The 6,341-nt window shown below is 42.9% G+C and overlaps 1 non-coding gene across 1 annotated transcript; it reads left to right on the top strand.

The window, feature by feature from the left end:
* Positions 1 to 4,754: 4,754 nt before the first annotated feature.
* Positions 4,755 to 4,861, top strand: LOC112087412. The gene has a single exon (XR_002900093.1). It is a non-coding gene; the product is annotated as a small nucleolar RNA R71 (small nucleolar RNA).
* The last annotated feature ends 1,480 nt before the right edge of the window (positions 4,862 to 6,341 follow it).

The raw sequence follows: 6,341 nt of genomic DNA, 5'->3' as shown, positions 1-6,341 counted from the left end.
CTAAGTAATGCTTGATTCTCTGTCCATTCACCACAAATTCCTGACCATTTTTCCCTTCTAAGACAATGGCACCATAAGGTCTCACTTCAAGAACTTTGAAAGGTCCAGACCACCTAGACTTAAGCTTTCCTGGAAACAACTTAAGTCTAGAGTTGAACAGCAACACCAAATCACCATCCTTGAACTCTCTCTTCAGAATCTTCTTATCATGCAGAACCTTGGTCTTTTCCTTATAGATCTTTGAGCTTTCAAAAGCCTCAAGCCTAATCTCCTCAAGTTCATGGAGTTGCATGATCCTTTTCTCCTGAGCTGTCTTGATATCAAAGTTCAGCAACTTCACAGCCCACATAGCCTTGTATTCCAGCTCAACAGGAAGGTGGCAGCTCTTCCAATATAGCAGACTGAATGGTGATGTTCCAATTGGAGTTTTAAAGGCAGTCCTGTAAGCCCACAATGCATCATCTAGCCTTTTGCTCCAATCTTTTCTGCTTGAGCTAACAGTCCTCTCAAGAATGGCTTTGATTTGTCTATTGGATACTTCAACCTGGCCACTAGTTTGAGGATGATATGGAGTAGCTATCTTGTGTTTAACTCCATGCATTCTCAACAAGCCCTCCAAAGTCTTGTTCACAAAATGAGATCCTCCATCAGAGATGACAACCCTTGGGACTCCAAACCTTGGGAAGATAATGCTTTTAAACAGCTTCACTACAACCTTGGAATCATTGGTAGGGGAAGCAATGGCCTCAACCCATTTGGACACATAGTCCACAGCAACAAGAATGTACTGATTCCCATAGGATGAAATGAAGGGCCCCATAAAGTTAATCCCCCAACAATCAAAGATTTCAACCTCTAGAATGGGGTTTTGAGGCATCTCACTCCTCTTAGATATGTTCCCATGCCTCTGACAGGCATCACATGCTGAAACCACCAACTGAGCATCTTTGAACATTGTGGGCCACCAAAACCCACTTTGAAGAACCTTTGCCACAGTTTTGAATGCCCCCATGTGACCTCCAAAAGCAGAACCATGACATTCTTGCAACACAGGTTGCATCTCCTCTTCAGCAAGACACCTTCTATACAGCTGATCCTTGTTCAGAACATAGAGGCAGGGCTCATCCCAATGGTATCTCTGGAAATCTCTGAAGAACTTCTTCCTCTTGTAAGCATCTAATTCAGGGGGCTCCACCCCACATGCAAGATAGTTCACTATGTCTGCAAACCAGGGTATCCTCCTTTCTTGAATGCTCTCTACTTCCTCAAACTCCAAGTAGGAATGGAGCACCATCAGAGACTCTTCAGGCAAAGCATCATCTATGGGCACCTTTTCTTCAATCCTCAGCCTTGAGAGATGGTCTGCAGCCCCATTCTCAATGCCCTTTTTATCAAGCACTTCCATATCAAACTCTTGGAGCAATAAAACCCATCTTAACAGCATTGGCTTGGCATCCTTCTTGGTCATCAAATACCTGAGGGCTGCATGATCAGTATATACAATGACTTTTGATCCCACCAGGTAGCTTCTGAACTTATCAAAGGCAAAGACTATTGCCAGCATTTCCTTTTCAGTTGTAGCATACTTCTCTTGGGCAGAGTCAAGTGTTCTACTGGCATAGTAGATCACATGCAGCTTCTTGTCTTTCTTTTGCCCAAGCACTGCTCCAACAGCAAAGTCAGATGCATCTGTCATGACCTCAAAAGGAAGTGACCAGTCTGGTGCCTGAACTATTGGTGCACTAACCAATGCCTCCTTGATCAACTTAAAGGCTTCTTCATATTCAGCATCAAAGATGAAATCCACTTCCTTACATAACAGTCTTGTTAAGGGCCTGGAAATCCTTGAGAAGTCCTTTATGAATCTTCAATAAAACCCTGCATGCCCAAGGAAGCTCCTTATCCCTTTAACTGAAGTGGGGGTTTGCAGGTTCACCATTACTTCTACCTTTGCTCTATCAACCTCAATACCCTTCTCAGATATCTTATGCCCAAGAACTATCCCTTCTTGCACCATGAAATGCCACTTCTCCCAGTTCAGCACCAAGTTGTGTTGCTCACATCTCTCCAACACCTGTGTCAAATTAGAGAGACAATCCGAGAAGGAGGAGCCATAGACACTAAAGTCATCCATGAACACCTCAACTTTCTCTTCAATAATGTCAGAGAAAATGTGCATCATACATCTTTGAAAAGTGGCCGGTGCATTACATAAACCGAAAGGCATTCTCCTATAAGCATAAGTGCCATAAGGGCATGTGAATGTTGTTTTCTCTTGATCTCTTGGATCTATGGGAATTTGAAAAAATCCAGAGTACCCATCGAGAAAACAAAAATAAGGATGATTAGCTAGCCTTTCAAGCATTTGATCAATGAATGGTAAAGGGAAATGATCTTTTCTAGAAGCAGAATTCAATTTCCTATAGTCAATGCACATGCGATGGCCGGTTATGGTTCTTTGAGCAATGAGTTCATCCTTATCGTTTTTCACCACTGTGATCCCACCCTTCTTGGGCACAACATGAACAGGAGACACCCATCTTGAGTCAGAGATTGGGTAAATTATCCCTGCCTCAAGAAGTTTTAGTATCTCCTTCTTAACCACTTCCCTAAGGTTGGGGTTAAGTCGTCGTTGATGCTCTATAGAGGACATAGATTGGTCCTCTAGGTGGATCCTGTGGGTGCAAATGTCAGGAGAGATCCCTCTAATATCAGCCAAAGAATACCATATGGCTCTCCTGAACTTTCTTATTTCATTAAGCAATGCACTCTCTTGGTCCTCTAATAGGCTATCATTGATGATGACAGGATAAGTGGAGTTTAAGCCTAAGAAAGCATACCTGAGCCCTGTTGGTAGAGGCTTGAGCTCAACAGGGGGTGCATCAGCCTCATTCCAGTCCTGGTCCAAGCTGCTTTGGCTGGTGACTGATTCCTTGATAGCAAAAAATTCAGAACCACCTTGTTCCAGCTCCAAAAACCTTGTCTCAGGACCCAGCTCTCTTGCATTGTCCAGATACAGCTTATACCCTTCACTTGCTTCAGCTAAGAGCCCCTTGTCTCCTTGTTCTTGAGTTAGAGCAGCTTGAAGAGGATCCTCAGTGTTCAGCTCCTCAAGCAACTCATCAGCCAACTAAGAATGGCCTGCCCAGGATGAGAGGATCTACTTGTTCCTCATCCATTTCCAGCACAACAAAATCTGTTGGAACCTCAAAACCACCAATCTTAACAGGTAGATCTTCCAACATACCAACAGGCAATCTAACTGATCTATCTGCAAGGATAACAGAGATCCTTGCAGGCTTGAACACTCTAAAGCCCAGCTTCTTTGCTATGGAGAATGGCATCAAGCTGACTGATGCTCCTAGATCACAAAGACATCCAGAGAATAGAAGAGGTCCAATGGCACAAGGGAGTGTGAAACTCCCTGGATTAGTTAACTTCCTTGGGATGGACTTCTTCTGAATGATAGCACTGCATTCATGACTTAGTACTACCATGCCTTGAAGCTCTTTTGTCTTGTTCAGAATGGCATCCTTCAAGAACTTCCCCATCTTTGGCATCATTAAGAATGCATCAATGAGAGGAATTGTGAGTGGTGTCTCCTTGAGTGCCTTCTCAAATACTGCTCTTGCCTTGTCCACTAGTTGCTTCTTGAATCTCCCTGGAAATGGGAGCTTTGGTTAGTATGGAGGTGGTGGCACATATACTTTTTCTGGTTCTGGTTCCTTTGCTACCTCTTTACCCTTTTCTGTCCTTGGTTTCTCAGCAACTTGATCATCCTTTAAGGCTGCCTCCCCCTCAGGTTGATCATTGTCCTCAATGATCACTTTGTTGTTCTCAATACCAGGTAACTCTTTTCCACTCCTCAGTGTAATGGCCTTGGCATATTCCTTGGGGTTGGGTTCTGGTTTTCCAGGTAGGTGGCCTTGGTTCCTTGAGCTTGATGCCTGGTTTTGCTTCAGTTCCTTGATTTCCTGTTGCATGGCTGCATTCGGGCTTGCAAAGATCTGTTGACCCTGAAGTAGTTGTTGCAGAATACCAACCATATCTGTACCCATCTGTGGCTGCTGTTGAACCATTGGTGGCTGAAACTGTTGTTGAACAGGCGCTTGCTGTTGGAACTGTGGTGGACCAAACCCTGGTGGTGCCTTTTGCTGCTGTGTATTGAAATTAGGACCCTGAAATGATTGCTGTTGCTGACCAAAACCTTGATTCTGAGCAAACTGATGCTTTGGTTGAAAAGATCCTTGAAAGTTGTTCTTGGGAACAAAGTTCTGTGGAGCTTGAGAATTGGGATACACCTGGTCTTGTGGGTTAGCTACATTGGTGTTCCTGTAAGAGAGGTTTGGATTGGCATTACCATATTGATATCTCTGGAACCTCTGATTCCCAATGTAGTTGAGCTCCTCTTGGGTAAGACCTTCTTCACTTATGTTCTCAAAGATTTGAGAAGGTTCCTCATATTCTCCAACAAAATGCATTGGCTTCTGAGTGGTGAATTTCAGCTTGTCTAATTCACTCCTCAACTCCTTAACTTCTCTGGTGAGCCTCTGTTCTGAGCTTGAACCTTCAGACCTATTTGATCTGTCATAGTCTTCACCATAAGTATCATTGCTCAATGCTAAGTTCTCCACTAGCTCTAAAGCAGCATGTATCTCTTTACCCAGAAAGTTCCCATTGGAAGCAGTTCCAGCTGGTTTCTAATCTTGGGAAGAGCTCCCCTATACAGTGTGCTGAGAAGAGAAGCCTCACTAAACCCATGGTGTGGGCATTGGTTTGTGTAGCTCCTGAATCTCTCATATGCTTCACCAAAACTCTCATTGCTGTGCTGAGTGAAGCTAGAGATTTGGTTCCTCAGTTTTGCAGTTTTTGAGGTGGAGAAGAACTTAGATAAGAATGCTTGCTTGCATTGCTCCTAGGTTTGAATGGAGCCTCTTGGAAGATTTTTCTCCCATTGATGAGCTTTGTCACCAAGACTGAATGGGAATAGTCTTAGCTTGAAGCTGTCTTCTGAAACTCCATTAATCTTGGTCAGATCACACACCTTATCAAACTGATCCAAGTGTTCCAAGGGATCTTCCATTGCTAACCCATGGAACTTTGAATTCTGGACCATATTCAGCAATGATGCCTTCACTTCAAAGTTGTTGTTTTGCACAGGTGGTACCTGAATACCAGCTCCATACTGATGAGCATTGGCCATGTCATTCTCTCCAACATAGACTTGGGGTTGCTCATATCTTCTTTGCTGTGGTTGGAAAGGGTGGGGTTGGTGGTGCACTTGTTGTCTTTGCTGAACATTGGCCTAATGCCTCTGTTGATGAGCTTGAGCTTGTCCTTGGTGGACATAAGCTTGTTGGTGCACTTGTTCCTGATGAACATTACCCTGATGAAACCCTTGACCAACTCCATTACCAGCTCCATTTCCTTGAGCCTGTTGCTCATGAACTGGTTGTTCTATATCTACCACGTGATCTCTTTGTTCTTCCATGTCAGCCTGATCAATCTGCCTACCACGTCTGTCCCTTCTCCTCCTTGGTACCAAAAGGTTGATGTTGTCGTTGAGAGGAAAAGGTGGACCACAGCTTCTTGATCTAGACCTGGTGTTCATACACCTGAAATCACAAACAGAACTTGAAAGGAATCAGTAAAAACAAGAAAGTAAGCACTTGATCTCAAGAACAGATCAGAGCTTAATGCTAATCAACCACAATTTGGCAACGGCGCCAATTGATAGACAAGACTTTTTAGGGTCTCAGGGCTATCAATCCCCTTGTCAATGTGTCACAAAGAGGTTAATCAATCCAGATGTGGTGTTAGACACTAAACTATGTGATCAAGTTCTTAATTCAAGCAAACAAGAGTGGGTTTTGATTAATCTAGAGACAACTACAAACATAAACTGGATTAAAGACTAATGACAATGACAAAACAAGAACTAAGCAATGACGAATGATGTGAATATACTATGATGGAGGCATGAGATTCTAGACATGATAGTTGGTTAGAGTGCTTGGGGCTAAACTAGAAATGCTAATAACAATGATGAGACATGATTCAAATGATTAAGAACTCTAATCTAGGTTAATCCTCTCATGAAGGTATTAACCCCTATACTAATCCATTTTCAAACCAAATTCCCATTTGTGAAAAATGAATCAATATGCATTAATAAACAGTTCTCAATGATCATTCAAGCAAATAACAATACATCATCATGCAGAAAAATGCTTAAACCTCTAATACAACTCTTTCAGGAATTTCATCAAACACTTTTGGTGCATGAAATTCCCAGAATCTAGATCTCAAGTGATTATCAAGGATCTAGCATAGAGAACAGT

The sequence above is a fragment of the Eutrema salsugineum genome, unplaced genomic scaffold (assembly GCF_000478725.1).
Source record: "Eutrema salsugineum unplaced genomic scaffold, Eutsalg1_0 scaffold_18, whole genome shotgun sequence".
Classification (NCBI taxonomy): domain Eukaryota; kingdom Viridiplantae; phylum Streptophyta; class Magnoliopsida; order Brassicales; family Brassicaceae; genus Eutrema; species Eutrema salsugineum.
Note: the sequence above shows the minus strand (reverse complement) of the source record. Positions and strands in the feature narration are given on the sequence as shown.